The sequence below is a fragment of the Schistocerca nitens genome, chromosome 3 (genome assembly GCF_023898315.1).
Source record: "Schistocerca nitens isolate TAMUIC-IGC-003100 chromosome 3, iqSchNite1.1, whole genome shotgun sequence".
Taxonomy (NCBI): Eukaryota; Metazoa; Arthropoda; class Insecta; order Orthoptera; family Acrididae; genus Schistocerca; species Schistocerca nitens.
The window spans coordinates 485,622,563-485,646,980 of NC_064616.1; the positions used below are offsets into that span (position 1 = coordinate 485,622,563).

General features: G+C 42.7%; 1 protein-coding gene across 6 annotated transcripts in view; it reads right to left on the reverse strand.

Moving 5' to 3' along the window:
- LOC126249630 (pancreatic triacylglycerol lipase-like) overlaps positions 1–24,418 on the reverse strand; it is a 486,518-nt gene that overhangs the window by 141,115 nt on the left and 320,985 nt on the right. For 2 of the 6 annotated variants that reach the window (XM_049951306.1, XM_049951308.1), the window contains exon 1: positions 4,816–4,925. The exons of 3 other annotated variants lie outside the window; for them this stretch is intronic. The gene's annotated coding sequence lies outside the window, so the exon portion shown is untranslated. Of the gene's footprint in view, positions 1–4,815; positions 4,940–24,418 lie in introns of those variants that run through there. One more of the 6 variants, XM_049951305.1, reaches the window with a different exon arrangement.

The window sequence follows — 24,418 nt, forward strand, 5'->3', positions numbered from 1 at the left end:
ATGTTATCAATGCATCCCTACTCCTTAACATAGCGAAAGAGCTGGAACACGAGATTTAAAACGAAAAAAAGAGAAAACTGGCACAAAGTTGGATTTAACGAAAAAAATGCATCCAATCTTCAGTGTGCTTATGGAATAACACGCAGCTGATGTCCTTAAATGTAAAACTGTCCACAGTGAGAATGTCAATAAATTACTTCAGTTTTCAGTCACAAAAGTAGGGGCTGAACTTCAGCGAACCAATACTCGTCTACGAAACTACTCGTACATATCTGAAAAAATGAAATACCTCATTTGACAACCGAGTCAAATGATGTACACAAAACTGATATTTATAATTTTCTGTTTCATATTCTACTCTTAAACGTCCGATATTGCAATCGTCTGTTTCAACTAAGTGATTACAGCTAACTTGGATGTTTAGTTTTGCAGAGGGGACATTTTACATTGCACGGGTATCACTTTTCATGTAAGCAGTAACTGATACTCATATACGATCTTCCACTTTCATCTCCCGAAAATGTGAATTTTGTTCTTTTTGCACAAGATGAAAGTGTAGAAATAAAATGTAGTAGCAGTCCCCTTACTGAAAAGGTAGCTAATGAAATATTCGGAAACATTAAAATATATTTCAAGGCGAATTAATTATCTCTGAATTTTGACAAGACGCAGTACTGTGTAGAGTGCAATATTTCTCACAGAACTCCACAAGCTATTAAAATAAAATAATAAAAAGAAACACGATTCCCAAACGACAACGCACAGGAAGTAGTAAGTGTTAATTTAGTGGAACTATAGATAAATCACAATCTTAATTGGAAAATCTACTGCCTGAGATTAGTGGAGCGCCCTAGATCAGCGTTTGCAATTAGCACAGTTTTTGCTATAAGTGTTTTAAAAATAAAAAGAAGTGGTTTATCTTGCATGTTCCTATTCATTAATGAGTTATGAAATAAGTTTTTGTTGTGAAGTTCCACTTACCTCCACTTATACGCACGGTATTTTCAGAACACAGAAGTGCATTGTAAGAATTATTTATAGAGGTAATACTAGAACATTATGAAGACATTTCTTCGAAAAAGTGCTATTTTGACTACTATTTTATAGTATACGTATTAATTAATGTCCTTTGGCAATACCATTATTACTAATACTTCAGCGAGTTAAAATTAGTACACCAAAGAGTCAGACACATGGGTACTTGCATTCAACTACTTACCAGAGCGTACTGAATGTCGTGTGGATAATATGGTGGAGCTTAAGACGGAATTAAAGAGCTTTCTTTTGGGCAACTACTTCCACTTCATTAAAGATATTTTCACAGAAACTCTTAAATTTAATGTCAGATTGTTTTATACTCGTAATTAGTGCTGTAATACAAGAGTCTTTAGTAACAAAGTCATTTTACTGAACTGTACCTAAATTAAATGAACATCTTTGACTTACTTCCACATCGACGAAGCAATTCTCCGTGGAATCCATGGCATACGAGTAGTAAATATAATTGTGCTAACGAGTACAGCTGCCTGTCCACAAGGAACAGAGAAGACTAAGATGAGAGAGCGGAGAGAAGGTGGACTATTAATTATCTCCACTAAGCAGATGGTGCTTAGAATTGGCCAATTGATATGGGGGTGCAATTCGATAGTTTGTTTTAAACTTGATAACACTTCTCGGCTACAGTGCTTTTGTCCGAACACGATTAGCTACTAAATCACTTGCTGTTGAACTAACTTATTGACGTACCCACTATTTTCATAAAGTTCTTCGTCTATTCTAAGCACACGATGTATTCAGAGAGCAGACTTCACGATAAGTTACGTTCTGATGTGCTCCCTGACTTTCATCCTGATGTGTACAGAAACGCGAACACGGTGATGATACGTTTATAGCACACACCCGTGCCAGAAGCGGGCGCAGCTTTAAGGGAGGACGTATGAGAAAATACACGGGCACATGCAAGCTCATATATGTTTTACTCTTGGAGAGATAATTGAACCAAATTTTGCACATGTCGTTGTTATACTATTGACTACAATCTGAAGCTTTTATCATTTTTTGTCAAATAATTTGATCTTGACGTTGGTGTATACCTTTAGAAGACATACTATAACATGAGGAACATTTTCTGAAATGTTACTTAGCCCTTTCAAAATATGGTAGGCTATACATTATGACGCGGTACCACACCCAGAAAAGTTTTATGTCGACTGACTCTGGCTGCTGAAGACTACGCAATTATGTAAAATTGAAGTTGCGGGGAATGCGGAAATAAGATTTTATCATAATTTATGCTAGAAACATGTACCTTAATGTTAGCCACAAACATACATTTTGTGTTTTTGGTCTTCATGTGGCTCTTTTCTTCTAGTCTGGTCCTTCTGGTGTGCGCTTGTGCTGATATCCTTCACTGACATTTCAGAACTGCCAATAGGCAGATCGTCAACCTTCTTCAATAAGTTTTTCAGTGAAGCAACTTGCATCAAATCCTAGTCTCATAAGGGTTCTGATTCTTTCAGTGTTACCATCATTCAACAACAGATAAGCATCATATGAGGAAATTTTAACAACAGTAGATGAGCAAAATGTCATCGTTAGGTGCTCTTCTAAATGAGGTTATTAAAACTTTAGTTCGGGTTTTGTGTTCCATCATGTGTGCATTACTTTAATAAATCAGAATTAATCGCATCGTAAATGTGCTCACAACCTTCTAAATTCAACAAATATCTTCTCTGATGGCAGGAAATAATAAAATTTGCAAACACGGAGAGAGTTGTGAAGGAAAGGGGGCATGGTACTCGTTTTTACCTTATTTGTAGCATGAATTAGTCTCTGAATATTGGAGACAGTATCTCTAACAGGCTACAGAGTTATATGGTGGCAAAAATGTCAATATTTTGGACCAGCTTTACGTAGATCCGTACGTAAGCGGCAGCAACGTTACCCACACACTACGAAGGCCGACGCCCATACGTTGCGCGGCGTTTAGTTGGACACCGTGCAGATGCCTCGGAGGCGCCATGATGTCTGCCAATTTATCTTTCATTGACTCCCTCTTACTTCCCTCATTATTATTCAACACAAACACCACACTACACACACCCTTTACAGTCACCTACACTTGTCAGATGACTTAAACACACAATTCACGAAGGAAACAGGCCATTGTGCTCGACAGACGGAAAAACGTTTGCAGTTCGGCAGCTGAACCTGACTTTTGGGATCTCCTAGCCAACAGAACCATACTACGTTACATTTTTGTTATTGATGACCCATTCTCTAACAAAGTTGCAAAACTGGAAACTGGTATTTCCCGATTATAACACCAGGACTGGCTAACAGCTAAGAGAAAGTGTTTAACTTAAGTTAGTTACCACAAAAATTGCGTAAATATGTACACTTACAGGTAACTTCCTCCATATTCACAGAATAATGGGTATATCACGAGCGCAGTGACTGTATTACGCACTTAATTTTATTAACACTTGATGCAACACCCAGCGACAACTTATTCAATGAATTATCCTCTCTTTTTTATAATTTTTTTTCAACTGCACATCTGTTTCAGTGACCCTGTGTCATAGAGGACTTACCGAAAGAAATCAAACAGAAGAATAAAATATGGAACTAAGAACGATCAGGGTGTAAATAACACTGAAAACGACAATAGTGATAAACTGACAATATAAGAATTAAGTTTATTTTAAAACTCTTAGTAATGTATAGGAAGAGGAAAGGATTCTCTCATGACCTATTGGTAGGAATGATTTTGGGAACACCATGAAAAACCAAAACTGGGATGTCTCTTCATACGCGCAAATTTATTCCTTCCCGCTGCATTGTCCATACTTACAACTGTCATAAAACAAGCAAGTAAGCATATATGAACAATTTTCACCTCATTTCAGTGAATTACAGTTCCATAACACAATAGAAAATTAAAGCATTCCTACTTGTCACAGGCTATCAACTTCAATTAGAAAGAAACTCCTACGAAAACATATTGGAAAGACGTGTTAGAGAGTGGTGCAGGCTTCTTTTGAACAGTACTTCAGTGCTAGCAACGTAAAGATCATTTCTCCAGCTTGAAGTAAACCTCAAGTTCTCATAATCGAGTTAACGTAATGCGATATCAGTGTGAGAACGCTCAGTTCGTCAATCAGAGGCCTTCAGCTTGGTGAGTCAACAACACATGGAGTATGGATGACTCTTTTGAGATGAAAATGTTCTTACAGTTAGAACTAATATATCGTAAAATATAATGTCAGATGATCTCTAAAAACGAAAGCCTACGAAATCAATTCATTTTAAATTTCTCCTTTTAAACAATCGTCGCCCATTAACGCAATACCGAATTATTGCGTAGATCTAACTGGTCAATGCATACAAAACGTCTGGACATAAATAGACTGCTTCATCTTAAAAGCAAACGATGTCACGTAGACTGGAAAGCGGCGGACCAATTTTCCACGCACCTGAGCAACTAACCGGTTAGTTCGATTAAAAACTCTCTAAACAGCGTGTACATACTTTTTCTTTTAAATGTGGCTCGAGTATAGATGTATTATAGATAAACAGATCATTAAAGACTAGGAGTTAGTTCAGAAGGATAAAAATCGTGGCAAAGGAATCGGCAGTGTCTTTGTTTCAAAAATCGTCAGTTCGTTGGCCAGGTTCGATTTCAGAAAACAAAAGAAAAAGAAAAAGCAGATTATGTTGAACTGCCTCGATAATGCACAGGACCAGCCGATTTTACATCATACTTATGTCGCTTATAGCAAATTAAACAAAACAAAAAATTACAATTTCACTTACTTTTAGCTTAGCTCAAGAATAATTGTAGTAACTCTTTGGATACGTCATTAAAATTATGACACGCTACGAATATCAGTGCACGATTAGTTTTTATGTGGCGTGGGGAAAACAGTGAACTTTTCGCAGACTAACTGAATTCGTTCCTAATTCTCTGAGATATATAGCTTTTCTCTAAGGTTACTGGAGGCGTGGTGCGATAAAGGAGCTAGATTACATTAATCAGCAGCTGTCATAACGCTGAAAGCTTAAAACGCAAGACAGTCAGGTTTATTTGTATTCCTGGAATCACCGCAAGCTTTACTGAATCATAAGACGCACTCATAGCGTAACATATGAATCATACGCCCAGCCTGATGATATCACAGAACTAAAAGAAACAGCCTTAGTTGTTGGGTCATTCACTGATTTCGTGGACGAACTAGGGCAAGCCGATAACACTTCAAATTACGCAATAAACTGACTCACTTGGTTAATTACATTTGTATGGCTGAAAAAATACGTGACGCAAATCTGGGAATCCACGAAGCTTCATCTTGGCACTACGCTCGGAAGATTCAGTTGCAGTTCTCATTCGGCAGCGGCTGGTAATGAGTGAACTTTATGTTGATGAGCTATCATTTCTTTGTTGAAGTTCGTATTTCTCAAATACTGCATCCGAATCACAGACGAAAAAACGATTAGGGCTTAACGTCCCTTCGACGAGGAGCTCATTATAGACGGAGAACTAGCTCGGACAGGACAATTATGGTGAAGGAAATCCGCCTAAATAGATTTAGGGTAATCACAGAAAACCTAAACCTGGACGGACGCAAGGGTAGTTAAACTTCGGTCATGAAGCTCACAGACTGGAAAAGCAACGTCAATATACCGCGAGCTATAAACTGAAAAGAAAACGGAGAAAAAACTAGTTTGCAAAATTTAAGGTAAAGAGAGTTAAAATATGTCAGGCTCTGACTGCATTCCGAATATCTGTGACGTAACAGCTGCGACAGATCAATCCCACTCTACATATAACAATATTAGGTTCCGTAAATTTTCCATCGTGAGTTATTGACCAGTATCGTGTAGAGCAGGCATGGGCACCCTTTGGTGAGCCGCGGGCCTCATTCACATACTTACTTAACCCGCTAGCCGCCTCATCACGTCATGTTAGAACAGCGCTCCTAGTGCATAAAGTCAAACTATAGCGTCCGTGACGTTAATATTTAAGGGGTAACGCACCGATATGAATGGCAGTGCTTTCCCGACACGCCACGACAACAATTTATGTCTCAAAGCACACGTCTTTTAGAGTACACTCATTTCATGTTCACCCCATCTTCAGAAATTTACATTTAGTTACGGGTCGTGAACATTGTTTCTTTAGTTACGACGTTTCACAACTATTGTTTTAAAAATTTCCGTTGCAGCATTCTGCAACGTCGTTAGTAAAGAAACAATGGCCATGATATCTGAAGACAGGAACCTTGAAATATAATCATGGAAAAATAAAAGCCTACAAAAGCATCTGATTGCAGCTAATTAATAATAAATTACCTTCAATTTCAGCAGTTATAGACGTCCACAACGTACAAGAACTGTTTACTAATGTTAATACGAGAAAGAAAAGGAAAACAAAATAAGGCAATGAGGTAGGCAATACCAGCCGAAAAAGCAATTTGGAGTAACTTCGCAACTTTTGGACAGAGGTAAGTCATTTAAGGGTTTGAAATTTAGTGTGTTAATACCCACAAACACTATTAGCAAGCAGTTTTTAAATATTTGCTCAAAAGTACTTTTGATGACTGATCGCATAGCCGTGGATTGTTTCTGTAATACCAACTAAACATTAACTGATCTGCGTCATAAGCTGCAAACCAGAGGCGAGTCGAGCGTCGGTGGAAATATCCGAAAAGGCGTTCCTCGCGAAGTACTCGTACAACGTGAGTGCGTCGCTCTCCCATGAATTTCGGCCACAGGCCGGGTTGAGTGGTGCAGAGCATTTTTGAGTGAGGTGGATATAGAGACTGGAGAGAAAGATTTATTGTACGATTGTAAGCTAACATTTGGATTGCAGTGCGGCTGTGTCCTCGTTGTAACGTGACCTTCAGCTGTGAGATCTACCCCATCTACGATAGACAGCTGATATTCTAGCGTGAATTATAGAGGAAACAGATGCGTAACTTCCATGAACTGTGTATACCTGGGCTGCCATTGGCAGATGTTTTGTTGCTGGACATCTATAAGGCACTCTACCTACCTTGTGTCTTTCAGGAGAGCATTAATAACGGGTTGAGATACGTGAAAATTGGTTCCGGGCGCACAAACGTTCTCCTCAATGGGCAAGTCCCGATTTTCTGAAGACAGTGATTCGGGACGTCCAGTGATACGTTACCAGCCAGCCATTGTCACTGATGCGTGGGTACGCTACCGGCGCTTGTCTGTGTGTCTCTAACTCTATGATCACTTTACTTCAATTCATTACCAACGTTCCAGCTTTTATGGACCCGCCGATGCAACAAATGCAACTGTTAGGGGAACCCGCGGAGGGTCGGTGCGACGTCGAACGTAGAACTCTCTTCCCGGAGTCCCATGGAAGCTCAGTAGCTGTAGACTAATGTCCGCAATAGTCTCTTCTAGTTCATTCTGGCGGTAATGTGTCAGGCAGCAACACCACTCTGTTGATTTCGCATGCACGATAGGTGAGTCTGTCCTAGGCAGCTCATATGTCCAATTACGTGGCAACCTGGCTGCACACATCATTTCCAAATATGAGCTACACGTAAATTCCGTCTTCCGACGATACTGTGCATTTACTTTAAGCTGTAATGACTTTTTAAATATTACTGTTACCACCATACGGCATTGTCCTTGAGTGATGATCTAAGAAGTTATTTGGCTATTGGTGTCTTTACCGCCTTCATTTATGATTATTACAATTGTTCAGCCACTTAACAAATTCATGTTGTACGTTTGCACTTCTCATTACAATGAACAGCCGTCTTTTATAGCTTATTTTTCATGTACGGATAGTGTGTTTGTGCTAGACAGTCTTGCCATGACGTCGGTTATCAATCGCTACGCTTCCAAGCCCTATCGAAGAACGGAAGGCGCAGCAACGTAGATGGCACACGGAACTATGATGTTAAACGATTCACATAATAGCAGGGAGGAAATAGTTAAGCATGTACATACACTGCTTTAATGAATACAACTTGCCTTAAATGAGGGTGAAAATGAGATAATGACCATAAGTGGGAGAAGAAATTCGATATTCCCTGCATTAGCGATACACCGCTGGACTCAATCAGCGGGGTTAAATATGTATGTATAGCGTTACAACGTATACGTAGCGGGAAGAACACAGAAAGACAGTTCTAGGGAAGCAATTAAAGGGTAGATACAGATGGCGGTCTGCTATCCATGCCACTGCGCTATCTGTTGGCGGACGACGCTGAAACCATTATCAGTACATCTGCTATCCCCCAGGTGGCATATGTCGTCATAAAATCAAAATCTACGTCTTCTTACCAGGTGTACTATTTTTTCCGGCAGCGTATTTCGCGAATACCTACTCACTAAATTCTAAGATTCGAATTTCCGAACAGTATCTACGACATCCTACAGTCTACAGTCTCGTATGTATTACTCCCATAGAGACAGCAGTGGGATCACACATCTCTGTGCAGACAGATAATGAGGGAAATGGCAGCACTGCTGACCCTCTTTCGCCTTCGCAACAGGTACGAGGTGCTGGCCTGGGTTGGTAATACATGCAGAGCCAGCACGGGAGGCCTCGACTGTTGGGCCAGTGGCAGATATTTCCGCCAATTTCGGACAACGACAATGAGAGGATATGTCCATCATTGGAAGCTCTAACGTTAGGTGGACAAGGGCAGAGTGCAATCGGTCTGCTTACCGACAGGTCTGCTCCGAGATGTGGACGAGGCTTTGCCGGAAGCTACTGAACGCTCTGTGCGCAATCGGCTGCAGATAGTAGCTCTTGTCGGCAGGAATGACGCTTGCTGCGTGAGTTCTAAAGCCATCTTCGGTTCCTTTAGAAGGCTGGCTGAATAGGTGAACACATCTACTCCCGCAAGCAGAGTGGAAGCACAGATGACTATTTGCAAAAAAAGGTTCAAATGGCTCTGAGCACTATGCGACTTAACTTCTGAGGCCATCCGTCGCCTAGAACTTTGAACTAATCACTAATTAAACCTAACTAATCTAAGGACATCACACCCATCCATGCCCGAGGCAGGATTCGAACCTGCGACCGTAGCGGTCGCTCGGCTCCAGACTGTAGCGCCTAGAACCGCACGGCCATTCCGGCCGGCCACTATTTGCAGCATCGTATCCGGAGTCGATGGTTTGGAACCTAGTGGAAGACGTAGATCAGAAACCCAAACGAGGTAGCTAGAGAATCGATTTGTGGAAGCAACGTCCAAGACCTAGTAACTAACAGACATGGACTTATATAATCAGTTAATGTAAAAGTAGGCATTAGTCATCACTAAGACTGTTGTAGCACCAGGTATTACATAAAACGTTAAGTTAGAAAAATATTTTTGCTTAGGAAACGTGACAGGAACAAACTGAAGAATTTTTGAGCAGTCAACATCAAATTTTCAGCTCTACGACAAAGATGTGGATCACAAACACGGAAAATTAAAAAGGCTTGTGTAAGACGCCTTCCACCAGTATATGCCGAACGACGTTCTGAACGAAAGACTCATCGTGGATCAATAGCCATGTTAGAGTCTACGAAAGAAAAGGGACCTCCATCACAGATTTAGGCGAGGTCAAAGCAAAGGTGACAAACAAAAGCCGAGAGAAACCAAAATGACCATACGGAAAGCATTGCTACAAGCGTTCAATGAATTCTAAAGTAAAATTTGGCCACTATATATGACCAAAAATCCTAGGAAGTTCTGGCCATATGTGAAGTCAGAAAGCGGTTAGAAATCTTCTAATCAGTTCTCAAAGAGCACATTGTCACCGAAATGGAAGACGATGGAGAGCAGGCTGAAACACTAAGTTCGACCTTTCGAAACCGTTTCACTGAGAAAGTTCGTAGTACGGTTCCTCCTCTCATTCATCACACGAATGTCGAGATGGTAGATATTGAGTTAAGTGATCCCAGAATGAAAAGTCAACAAAAATCACTCAACAAATACAGGCGTTTGCACCGGATGAGATTCCTATGAGATTCTATAGAAATTATGTGGGAGAACTTATCCTCCTCCTAGCAGCTGTTTATCGTAGGTCGCTGGAGCAGCGAAAGATAGCAAGCGATACGAAAAGGCGCAAGTCATTTCCGTTTTCAGTAAGGGTCGGCGGAAATATGCACATAATTATAGGCCCATTTCGTTGACGTGCTTAGGCATTATGACGTTTTCGGAGAACGAAAATATCCTCTATAAAAATCAATATGTAATCCACAAACAGAGTTGCTGCAAAACTAAGCTCACTCTGTTTGTCCATGGGAGCTTGAGTGTCGTAGATAAGGACGCCCAAATTGTTGCCTTGCTCCTTGACTTCCGGAAGCACTTTTATGCAATTCTGCATTGGAGTTTGTTGAAGAAAATACGAGTTTACCAGGTATCGGACCAGATTTGTTATTGGTTTCAGAATTTCCTAATAGATATAACTCAGCACGTTATTAACAGGGTGTAATTGACACATGTAAAAATAATTTCATATCCGAAGAGAATATTATAGGGACGTTACTGCTTACAACATACGTAAACGATGTAGTGAATACAGTCGGAAGCTCCGAGAGGCTGCTCACGGACGATGATAATGTCTATAGCAAGGTTGCAACGCCTGAGGGCTGCAGTGAAATACAGGAAGACCTGCAACGATCGATAACTGGTGTGGGAACCGGAGTTGACCCTGAACGTAGATAACTTTGCTGTTCCATTACACTGTTGGCGATATATCACTGGGTACAGTAACGGTACCGAGCGAGGTGGCACAGTGTTTAGCCCACTGGACTCGCTTTCGGGATGACGACGGTTCAAACCCATGTCCGGCCATCCTGATTTAGGTCTTCCGTGATTTCCCTAAATCGCTTGAGGCGTATGCCTGGATGGTTCCTTTGAAAGGGCACGGCCGACTTCCTTCCCCATTCTTCCCTAGTCCGATAGGACCGATGACCTCGCTGTTTGGTCCTTCTCCCCAGATCAACCAAGTAAAAGTAGCAGCTGTAAAATACCTACCTATGGAAACATCAAGAGCGGCCTAAAGTGGAATGACCGTATTAAACTAAATGTAAGAAAAGTAGATGCCACGCCGACATTAATGGGAAGAGTCTTAAGGACATGTAAATCATCCACAAAAGAAACTGTGTACAAGACAATTGTTCGGCCGATTCTCAAGTACTTCTTAGCACTTTGGGACCCTTGCGAGGCTGAGTTAATAGTGAAGAGCCAACGATGAGCGGCACGTTTCGTTGAGGGATCGTTTAGTAAGTACAAGACCGTTGTGGAGGTGCTCAAACTCCAGTGGCAAGCGTTACAAGGAAAGCATTGTGTATCACGAACAGGTTTACTGCTGCAATTTCAAGAGCGTGCCTTATAAAAGGTGTCGGGTAACAGTTTTCTTTCTTCTATACACATCTCGCAAAATTAGAGCTCATACGGTGGTTTCACGACGCTAATTCTTCCTACGCACCATTCTCGATCGAAAGAGGGAAGAAAGGAAATGATAAGATATCAGGATCAGCTGTAGCCGCAAACCACAACTGATTATACAGGGTGCTTCCGTAAGAGCGTGCGAAAATGCAACGGGACATAGAGAATGCTCCACTTAACATTTGAGGTAGGGAACCTGGGGTCGGGGAAGCCAGTTTAAGGAGATATAGAAGTAAACTTGTCTACCGCTTTGTCTAGCATTACTGTTTTCCAGCTTATTTACAGCTAACATGCGTAGAAGCTTACCTGTGCTGTTTATTTACGTATGCATTCTTTATTTCCTGCACGGAAACAAGGAGGACGAGCCTGATTACTAGGAAGACATTTTGCAGTATACTGTTTGAATCGCCAGTTTGAGGTTCACGTAAAGAGTTCTACCTGGGTTGTTGGAGAACGTACCCCTGGCTGTTCGTGAGAAGATGTGGACACAACATGATGGTACACCGCCTCACTTCAGTGTGGACGTCCGCAACCATCTGAACGCCGTATTTCCTTGTCGCTGGATTGGAAGGGGAGATCCTATTCCACGGCCTATGAGGTCACATGATCTGAATCCCCTTGGTTATTTCCTATGGGGATATCTAAAGTCATTTGTGTATGAAACCCCAGTGGATGCGGAGATGAATTAGTTGCCAGAATTGTAGCTGCCTATGATGTGATTCTAAACACACCAGGGATATTTGTCAGGGTGGGTCAGAATCTTGTTCGCCGATGTCATTCTTGGATTGAGGTTGATGGCCGTCAGTTTAAGCACCTTTTGTAACGTACAGTACAAATGGTACGTTCATTGTGCCCTGAGGGTATTTGCAGTTAACAGTAACTAATGTAAATAAAGAAGTACACGATAATGGGTTTTTATTCCTATTATCTCCTTAAGCTGGCTTCTCCGGTTCCAGGTTCCCTAGCTCAAATTGTTCAGTGGAGCTTCCTCTGTATCCTGTTAAATTTTTGCCCGCTCTTATGGAAATACCCTGTAAATGCATATGTAGATGTAGACAGTGAATATGAAATTAGACTGCTAGCAACATGCACAGGTCCATACAAGGGCTCAACGTTCTTGTGTCCCAGTTGTGAATAGGATGGGAAGAAACATTTATATATATGGTACAGTAACATTTGTCACGCACTTTGCGGTGTTTTGCAGCGTATTTGAGGAGATGTTGGTACAGATTATGGGAAACAGCTGTGCATCTCCATTGTTGGTCGTGCAGCACGACTAATTCTTAAGTAGGCCTATTACTCGCGTGTTAGTGAGGGCGAAACAATTCAGAGACGTACTGCTTAAATTCTAACTTTCCTATTCGGTTCCTACAAATGCTAGGGAGATGCTAAGGGTACTTAAGTGGAAATTTTAAGCGATAAAGATATACGAAAAGCTGTCGGAAAAGATTATAGCACCAATATCCGAAGGAGATTGTAAAATTGTTCTACTGTATCGATTTTCCCTCGGGTAATGATCCAAAAAACATGATAGGACGGGTTAGTACGCCTATAAAGACATATAGACAACAGTTTTTTCCGCACTACATACAACGCTGGAACAGGACAGGGTGCGATAAGTAACGTTACGAAGTTCTTCACCATGCACTGTACAGTGACGTTCAAGTATGGACGTAGATTACAAGACACTCGTCCAACCTATTCGTTACACTATTCGTCTGTGTGGGAGCCATATCATGCCAGGTACACTGAAGAATGTTAAATGTGAACTTTTATGTTAGGCTTGACAGTGACTGTGATGAATATCAGTTTAAAATAACGACTAATCGCTTTAACCAGTGATATTTATTATATTATACTTTCCACATCGCAGTTCAGAGTATTATAGCTCCTTCATCAGGTGGATTTATGATAGTCAGTAAAGCATGGATATGTTACGTGTACGACTTTACGGTAACCTGTTTCACAGTAGGTTACAAAGTATTTTAGTTCAAAGCTTAAAGTTATGCGGATGTTTTCATTACAGAGGTGAACAGTAATGTAAATGTAAGTACCTTTCAGTGCTCACAGGCTTTAATATTTTCATTAGATTGCAGAAACTGGAATAAAAGTACAAATAAGAGTTGCACTATTCGTACAGTGTTATTACATCGATATCAGTGCTTTACATGGACGCTCGATAAACGTATGTAATGTAATATGAAAGAAAGATATCACGCATCAAACGAACTAACGTGTTTACAACTTCGAAATTTGGAAATTTGTGGTAAGGTCTTACAGGATCAAACTGCTGAGGTCATCCGTCCCTATGCTTATACACTACTTAATCTAACTTAAACTAACTTACGCTAAGGACAACACACATACACCCATTCCCGAGGGAGGACTCGAACCTCTGACGTGGACCGTGACAATGCGCCCTGGACCGCTCGGCTACCCCGCGCGGCTCTAACTTCGAGATTGACTTCATGGGATACTGTAAAACCAAACTATTCCACTGTATGTATGCATCGACTTGAGGCCGAGATATAAGCAAAGGACTGGGGTACGCGCAGACTCGAATAAGTAATCGTTCTTACCGTCAAGTGTCAGTAGTGCTTAAGTTGATGCAGGGGCTGCTCTAGTAATAGTGCAACGTGTTTTCGACGAGATGGTATAGCGATTGTGACGCTAGAATTTTATTCTAGATGAGGAGAGAAAGTATTCAGTCCCCCATTCAGATAGCCTCATTTATGTTTCCCGTAGCTTTGTTGAATTCTTTCAGCTGAATTCTGGAATGGTTCTCGTCAAACAAGGCAACGTCTGTTTTCCTCCTTCAGAGTTTGGAAAACTTTGGGTAATCTTTATTTTGTGCGGTTGGTCCCGGCGGATGTTCGAATCCTCCCTCGTACATTGTGTGTGTGTGTGTGTGTGTGTGTGTGTTTGTCCTTAGGATAATTTAGGTTAAGTAGTGTGTAAACTTAGGGACTGATGACCTTAGCAGTTAAGTCCCATAAGATTTCACACACATTTTTTGAATCTTTATTTCGTAGATCTTCGCGCCTTTCGGACGGACTCTACTCCAAGCTGCATGGCTTCTGGGGAAATTCAGGTACGTGACATGAGCAGGACCGTCACTATTTGCTTTTTGGTAGGCTGAACCGTGCCTGCTGCAAGTCGTTTTTCCTGTTTTTTCCCCTGTCCATTCGCAAATGGGAAAAGAAACGAAGGACGAAATAACGGAAAGAATCACCGTCCGCCATGCACGGTAGCGTACCTTGTGGAAATTAAGTGGAAGTTGGTGAGCATAGAGTCAAATTGGTCTGTTTTAAAAACCGAAAAGAACACGGTCAGAAAATTCTGGGCCTTCACCCTATACGTTGGACTCCCCACATTCCCGGTTCACTGAAAGAATCCGTGATGATACACATAAATAATGTTTGTTGATTTCAGTCTAACTGTGTCACGCTGTTATTAAGTTTCTAGCCGGTAAAATATTTTTTTTCTATGATGCTTGATTTCGTGGTTTCATCAGTATCTTGAATATCCGTAATGTCCATTCAGCCAACCAGAATTTGCTGATTCTGACTGATATACTGGGCCCATTTGCTTTCGCGACAAGAGTTCTACTGCAGTTAAACTTGCTATAACAGCCTCCGCTTCCTGGACAGAGGCGGGGTCGACCAGTCATTGCCTGGGCCGCCCAAAACTGGCACGCTGGCCCGTTAGGGCGTGGCTTCTTACGCGATCGTCCACTCAGTGCGGCCCGATTTCCTGTTTTCGCTCCAGACAGACACACTTATTTCTCAAGCACTATATCACGTCTAGAAATAATCACAGTTTTACGGGAGTGACACCATCTTGGCTATCTTTAACAGAGGCTCAGTAACCAGCACAACGGGACTGGCGGTAGTTTTCTGGATATAGTAAATTAGCAGCTGCTATCTACTTTAGTAGAATATCAAATTTATCAGAGCCTGCGGTAACGCAAGAATGACAGTTTGTCGAACACTCTCGTCATTCACATTCCGATGTGTATGCTGAATTCCAGTAACGTTTGTAGAAATTTTTTGAGTCCGCAGGTCAGTGTTACTTCAGTCTCTGTCAATGAAGAACTGTCGAGAGAAGTGAAAATCTAAAACAGATATTCAGTATGCTTCGTCGACGACACAGGGCGCAAGATCAACACGTAGGCCATTTCGAACAGAGCAAGATGCTTTGCCTCCAGGAAATGTTTTTGTCATACCGTGAGATTTCAGTTCGTACTGGAGATGCTGCTACTTCTGTGACGCATGTGCGGAACCACCGTGGACAGCCGAGAACCTCACCATAGGAGTATAATCACCTTTTCCTCTTGGCTATAGAGCTCGGGGCACAGTTTTTGCTCTACGTTAGAAAATGGCAACGGGCGTGAACCTGTCTTCGTCTACACCTCGACAGTACATGCTGCGGATTGGACTGGAGAGGCGCGTGCCATTATGTCGACTTACACTCTTCATATTTGTTCAGATACACTTTTTGTTCCATATATCCATAGCGAGAAGATCCTCAGGATGCAGAACGTATCATTAATCAAGAATACAAAATACATGGGCCTAGTTAATATTTATCGCTGCTTTGCCTGTTTATACGATTACTGAGAGTAGGCCTGCCATCACTTAAATTGCTAACCTCGATAACACTTCGAAAATCCCGGATATTTGCGCGAAATCGGATTATTTTCCCGGTTACATACAGTCTATCGACGATAACTTGGCCGGTGATTATTAGTACAAGTACAATTGAAGAAACAGGCAAGAGATACAAATAAAACAATGACGAGTTAAAAAAGCTTAACGTTATAAACGACACTTTAGTCACTGTACTGCTGTAGCAAGGTATTATGTTTGCGGCACGGACGGGTGAAGTAAAACGTATACTTGCTCACTGGCTTGCCTGCGCACAACTGTCTGGTGGGGGAGGCGGAACGGTGCATGCGATCTCTTTTATTGTCGCGGCTTCTCAAGTAGGAGGGCGTCGAAGAGTTCTCTCCGCTGGTTATTCAATATAAAACGAATGAAACTATCTACGCACTAGTCCTCATTTAGTATATTTTAGCTAAGATTTAATGAAATCTATTCATTTAAAATCAATCTAATATCTCCAGACACAAAGAAGTATCCAGGTTTACTTCGGACAGTTGCATGAACTCTCCGCCGCCCCTTCCCAGCACTCCCGCGGACGCCACCGAAAGTAAGACAAATCTGGGGAAACCCGAAGATCAACATGACTATACAATGAAAGCGAAGATACACACTTAAATAATTCTTTCTTGTATGATACAATTCAAAAATGGAACAACACTCAGTCCAGAGTCGCACTGCTTGCAACAATAACACGATTCCTTTTTCATTGCCGATCAGAGTAAAGCCGCGACAAACAAAACATGAAACGCATACTATACTCTTCATACTTCCGTTGCGATGGCCCACTTTTCATAACAAGAATGGCTCCAAAAACAAGAAACAAGTGTCTCTGTATCAGGAAGAGAGAGGTTTTAACCCTAGTAGTGCCAAGGTATTTTCCAACGCGCATTACCAAACAATGGCTCTGAGCACTATGGGACTTAACAGCTGAGGTCATCAGTCCCCTAAAACTTAGAACTACTTAAACCTAACTAACCTAAGGACATCACACACATCCATGCCCGAGGCAGGATTCGAACCTGCGACCGTAGGCGCATTACCAAGGGGGTGCTTTATGCCCAACCCAAAAAATATTAAATTATGTTAACAACATACTTTCTAAAGATGTACTGATGTGTAAGTAGGATCCAGAACCTGAAAATACCTTTTAGGACACTCTTACCAATATCAATTCACTTACAAAACGTATGCTGCTAACTTCATAACCACCACAAAAAAATTTTTAAATGCAAATTTCGTTCGTTGTTGTTGACTTTTTTTATAAAATGAATTTTTAAAGAGATACTGATAGTGAACGAGGTCCTGAACCAGAAAATACTGAAAGCGACATGTACTACTGAAGCTTAAATTAACAGGAAAATTTAAAATGCAGGGTGGGGAAAATGAAAGTCGCCTGGGCGAGTGGATACAACGGGACGTGAATGTTCAGAGCGTAGTGCGGGCTGTGTCAGTGTGAGTGTAGCAGTGCAAAGCGAACGATGGTATTCATAGTGAAGCAGGGGTCTTCGTTGTGGAAAGTTACGCAACAACACATTCGTGGAAACGATGTGGTTAGTTGTTTGCTGAGAAATTCAATGGTGTCAAAGTGCCAGCAAAGAGTACCATGCAACTCTTAGTCCGAAAATGGCGTCAAACAGGATCTGTTTTGAACAAGTCAAAAAACATTCCGAAACGTGCCCGCACACCAGAAAATGTGGTTTGCACTTCACCAGAAATCGCTTTAGAGTCCTTCCAAATAAACCCGTGACCTTTCGCAAGAGACCGGCATATCACGTCGATCATGCGGACCAATACTCACTCCACCTGCACCTGTCCATGCATCCCTACCGAGTGTCTGTCGTTCATGCATTAAAACTAGCAGATGCCCCTCAGCGCCTCTAGTTTTGTGAGTGGCTGTTCACTGCGATACCAATGAATGGCTTAGACGTAGATCTGTTCTTTACGTCTGATAAAGTCTGGGCCGCGCGGGATTAGCCGAGCGGTCTAAGGCGCTGCCGTCATGGACTGTGCGGCTGGTCCCGGCGGAGGTTCGAGTCCTCCCTCGGGCATGGGTGTGTGTGTGTGTTTGTCCTTAAGATAATTTCGGTTAAGTAGTGTGTAAGCTTAGGTACTGATGACCTTAGCAGTTAAGTCCTATAAGATTTCACACACATTTGAACATTTTTTTTTTTGTATAAAGCCTGGTTTCACCTCAGTGCTTATGTCAACTCACAGAATCACAGATTCTGTGCAGCAGAAAATCCTCATAACTTCTATGAAACACCATTGCATCATCAGAAGTTGAAGTTTTGTGTGCAATGTCTGCACGCTATATTATTAGTCCCATCTTCTTACATCAGACGCTGACGTCGGCACGTTACATCGTCAAAGTTTTGAAACAATTTGTTGCACCATAACGGGGGAGGAAAATACCTACAGTTGCTTCCTACAGGACAGAACAACTGCCCATACAGCCGGCCGAAACTTGGAGCACATTTACACAATCTTCACGTCTGACAGAGCTGTGAGCAGAGGTCAGCCTGGTGGTGGCCCTCGCTGGCCACCCAACTCACCTGCTCTGTCAGTGTGCGATTTCTTTGTGTCAGGAGCCATCAAGTCAAATGTGTATCGCAACAATCCTCACAGTCTTCAAGAAGTGCAGCGAAAGATTTTGGATGACTGCAGCAATTCCAGCAATTCAGCGTCGATCCGCCTTCAGCAACTTGCTGACCAAGGCCCAAAAGTGCCAAGAGATGAATGATAGTCACCTTCTGCATCTGCTGCAGTCAGGATAGTGCTGTATTTCCTTTCCTCTGTTGTGTTTATTTGTACCCGGGAACCTTGCTCTCCGGGCGACTTTTATTTGCCCCACACTGTATATGTGGAATCCGGTAGAAATGGTTCAAATGGCTCTGAGCGCTATGGGACTCAACTGCTGTGGTTATCAGTCCCCTAGAACTTAGAACTACTTAAACCTAACTAACCTAAGGACATCACACACATCCATGCCCGAGGCAGGATTCGAACCTGCGACCGTAGCAGTCGCACGGTTCCGGACTGCGCGCCTAGAACCGCGAGACCACCGCGGCCGGCAATCCGGTAGAAGAATTTATTAAAACGATAAATGTGTTTTCAAAATTTTAGAATATAACGAAACTGACCAGATTACAATATATTCAAAATGTGGGCATAAAGAACCCCCCCCCCCCCCCCGCCCCCTCCTTTCCCATTTGGTATTGCGGGGGTTAGGTAACGGTTGCTCAACACATTCTAAACCTAATGTTCTCATGATTTACTTTCATACATCTCGGCCCCATTCTTACTACAGTTCTCTCCAATACTTTCCGTTTTCCTTCTTTTTTTTCGTTTTTCCTTCTCCTACCTCGCCCTCCCTCTTCTGTTCCTTCCGTCCTCCCTCAGTTTTTTGCGCGTCACGAATCTGCACCCCTACGAATAGGGTGTCACAGTACGCCACTGCTTGCACCTTACCACTGCGCCGCCTCAGATGTAGCGGGTCACATGATGCTTGAAACGGAAATATTTATTGATACGGAACTGAGTTGTTGCTTATAAAATGCGAGGTCCCAGCCGCTAGAGACTTTTACTGTCAGTATCCAACGTGATACTACACTCTCGGGTTAAACTGAAATTATATTTAAATGTATTCGAAAGATACTCGCGTTCCAGAGCGTATACATTTTACAGCAACCCTTTCAAGCGGTTCACGACTTTATAGACACTGTTAGTCACAAAATAGGCCAACGGTTCGTTCGCTGCATAGGTATGCGACGTAGATGTGCACGTAATTATAATAGATAACACCCGTTCGACCATATTTACGGCAGCTCTAACCGCCTGTCCCGTGACGATGCTCCGCTTCCATTGCAAATCGTCAGGCTGCGCCGAGGGCAAACACTTGACCCCGATTAACGACCCTCTTGTATTAGTTTCTCACTTAACTATGCTATTCCAGTAACAGCAGTCGATCACATAACTGACATCGTTCCAAAATTGGCGTGGTTTTCTGCTATGCTGTATTCATCAAGAACAGATTTATTTATCTGTCGCCGGCCGAAGTGGCCGTGCGGTTAAAGGCGCTGCAGTCTGGAACCGCAAGACCGCTACGGTCGCAGGTTCGAATCCTGCCTCGGGCATGGATGTTTGTGATGTCCTTAGGTTAGTTAGGTTTAACTAGTTCAAAGTTCTAGGGGACTAATGACCTCAGCAGTTGAGTCCCATAGTGCTCAGAGCCATTTGAACCATTTATCTGTCAGATAGTTTCGTTGTGTATACGTTCCGTGCAGGGCCGGTAAATGTATCATGTCCAGACAATATACAGGGTGTCCGAGGAGGAACGGTCAGTAATCAGTGATATGGCAGTAACGATCACTCGAACCAAAAAAGTCTCGTAGACATGAGATCTGTAATGCATACCTTAAGAGCTGTGAGCTCTTCATCTTCGATGCTATGAAATAAACTTCTACTGAAAGACTTTTGCTTTCCGTATTTTGAGAGGTGGAAGTATGGACCAAAACAACATAAAAATGTCCAATAAACATGGACTTAAAGTGCATACCGTAAGAACTATGAACAAGTGCTCATAGCTCTTAACGTATACATTTTAGAGCAGACGGTTACTAGACAATTTTCTCTCGTTTTGGTCCATAATATCCTCTCACAAAATAAGCAAAGCAAAGAGCTTGTAGTAGAAGAGATATGTTTCTCATTTCCGAAGATGAAGAAGCGCTCACTAGACTTTTTGCTTCGAATGATTGTTTCTGTCACATCCTTGAATAGTGACAATTCCTCTTGGGACACACTGGTGTATAATGTGCCAAGTTCACAAGGAGCGCGCGCGACGCATGGCTGGTTGAATATTGCCTTTCTCAGTAGCATTTTTTGCAGACGGTCAAAATGCGTCCCATATGGTGGCAACTTAGTCACTGAAAAACGCAGATCTGTCGCGTCAGTTTCCTGCAGACTTCATATCTCATAACTCAACCTCTGTAGTATTTTGACGAATCTGTTTTCGATGGCTAAGAATTCGTCTGGCGAATTTCTGTCGCGTCACTTCACATATGTACCTGCTAAAGTGTGAGTATGATGCATTTTCCAAATTCGTAGCGAGGCACATTTCATAGGTTAGGGCACATTTTCACGGGCCATGGAAGCTGCGTATTGCCGACAATACAGCCCGGCAATATGGTCTAACAACATTGTCGGTAATATCAGCCATACGTTCGGCAACAATACCGACAGCTACTGTCCGGCATGGTTTGCAGGAAAAGATTTTCATGCCAGAGGTGTTCACATGGGCCACAGTATGTCCAATAAATCGGGGAAAACGAGCCTATGGCGGTGAGTGAGGCTCTCCCGCATTTGCATTCCACAAGAAAAAACATTAGCACGGAAAGAGATCTTGAGGTTCGTAAAGAGGTATCGGACTTTGTAGAGAGATATCGGGCTTCGTAAATGTGTTGTTATTTAAGCAAGCGAACTGCTTCCGAAACTTTAACTAGTGAATTGAGGCACAATTATGAAACGCGCTTTTGAATACATAGCAAATATAGGTTGTCCGAGAACTGCTAATACCAATACGAAACTGTATATCAGTTTTAACCAGACGAACACCCTTCAATTCTTGACTACTGGTGATTATACAGAAGTTTGATGTTTATCTTTAAAGTGCACTTCCCATCGATATGCCTCTTGGTACAAGAAGTTTATAACGATTTGTTGGAAAGGCTCAAGGATCTCGTTAAGTAGTTTTAAATAACAATAAAATGTTGCACTGCCCATGAACAAGTAAACACACGTGCTGTTGTTCTAAAAAAAGTTTAGACGTCTTTATAACTTACGTAGAGTGAAATTATCGTACACTACTGAAGATCTACTGCGACAGTAACCGCGAGAATGCTTTTTTACAGATTATACTCTTTGTGTATATTACTTTATGTATTCCATAGCTCTAGTTGTAGATATATACGCTACTGGCCATTAAAATTGCTACACCACGAAGATGACGTGCTACAGACGCGAAATTTAACCGACAGGAAGAAGATGCTGTGACATGCAAATGATTAGCTTTTCAGAGCATTCACACAAGGTTGGCGCCGGTGACGAAACCTACAACGTGCTGATATGAGGGAAGTTTCCAGCCGGTTTCTCATACACAAACAGCAGGTGACCGGCGTTGCCTGGTGAAACGTTGTTGAGATGCCTCGTGTAACGAGGAGAAATACGTACCATCAAGTTTCCCACTTTGATAAAGGTCGGATTGTAGCCTATCGCGATTGCGGTTTATCATATCGCGACACTGCTGCTCGCGTTGGTCGAGATCCAATGACTGTTAGCAGAATATGGAATCGGTGGGTTCAGGAGGATAATAAGGAACGCCGTGCTGAATCCCAACGGCCTCGTATCACTAGCAGTCGAGATGACAGGCATCTTATCCGTATGGCTGTATCGGATCGTGCAGCCACGTCCCGATCTATGAGTCAACAGATGGGGACGTTTGCAAGACGACAACCATCTGCATGAACAGTTCGACGACGTTTGCAGCAGCATGGACTATCAGCTCTGAGTCCATGGCTGCGGTTACCCTTGACGCTGCAAAAATGGTTTAAATGGCTCTGAGCACTATGGGACTTAACATCTGTGGCAATCAGTCCCCTAGAACTTAGAACTACTTAAACCTAACTAACCTAAGGACATCACACACACCCATGCCCGAGGCTGGATTCGAACCTGCGACCGTAACGGTCGCGCGGTTTCAGACTGAAGCGCCTAGAACTGCTCGGTCACCCCGGCCGGTTCCTTGACTCTGCATCACAGACAGGAGCGCCTGCGATGGTGTACTCAACGACGAACCTGGGTGAACGAATGGGAAAACATCATTTTTTTCGGATGAATCCAGGTTCTGTTTACAGCATCATGATGGTCGCATCCATGTTTGGCGACATCGCAGTGAACGCACATTGGAAGCGTGTATTCGTCATCGCCATACTGGCGTATCACCCAGCGTGATGGTATGGGGTGCCATTGGTTACACATCTCGGTCACCTCTTGTTCACATTGACGGCAATTTGAACAGTGGACGTTACATTTCGGATGTGTTACGACCCGTGGCTCTACCCTTCATTCCATCCCTGCGAAACCCTACATTTCAGCAGGATAATGCACGACCGCATGTTGTAGGTCCTGTACGGGCCTTTCTGGATACAGAAAATGTTCGACTGCTGCCCTGGCCAGCACATTCTCCAGATCTCTCACCAACTGAAACCGTCTGGTCAATGGTGGCCGAGCAACTGGCTCGTCACAATACGCCAGTCACTACTCTTGACGAACTGTGGTATCGTGTTGAAGCTGCACGGGCAGCTGTACCTGTACAAGCCATCCAAGCTCTGTTTGACTCAATGCCCAGGCGTATAAAGGCCGTTATTACGACCGGAGGTGGTTGTTCTGGGTACTGATTTCTCAGGATCTATGCACCCATATCACGTAAAAATGTAATCACGTATCAGTTCTAGTATAATATATTTGTCCAATGAATACCCTTTTATCATCTGCTTTTCTTCTTGGTGTAGCAATTTTAATGACCAGTAGTGTACATTATCTCATTTGCCCGCTACCATAATCCTGATAATCCTATAGACAACAAACAAATTGAGTTCCCCACGTATACCTGGTACCTATCTAAGTCAAACGAAATAATTGATTTAGCCGTGCGTTTTAAGGCCTTGCATGCGCGACAGGGAGGTGAGCGAGACCTGGCAGATTAACGATGGGGGTCGGTGTTCCGGGCAGCCTGAATTTTGCTTTTAGGCAGGTTCCCACATCCCACTTCGTGATTATCCGACTGGTACACTAGTCCCTCTGCAGTTACACGATTTGCAAACATTTGGAAAATTTTCACTCGTTTTCGCATGAGTACCACAACACGCAGACAGTTGGGGTACACATTTTCCATCCCAAGGGGTAACAGAGTGGTTCAAATGGCTCTGAGCACTATGGGACTCAACATCTATGGTCATCAGTCCCCTAGAACTTAGAACTACTTAAACCTAACTAACCTAAGGACATCACACAACACCCAGCCATCACGAGGCAGAGAAAATCCCTGACCCCGCCGGGAATCGAACCCGGGAACCCGGGCGTGGGAAGCGAGAACGCTACCGCACGACCACGAGCTGCGGGCGGTAACAGAGTGGCGACACATCCGACCACCGCCCCAATTAACCATGACAAATCCGTTAGTAACCATACCGATCCTGTGCCATTGCAGTACATAGGCACAATAGAAAGGAAAAAAGAAGATAACACTGCTCAGGTTACGTTTCTCGGCAG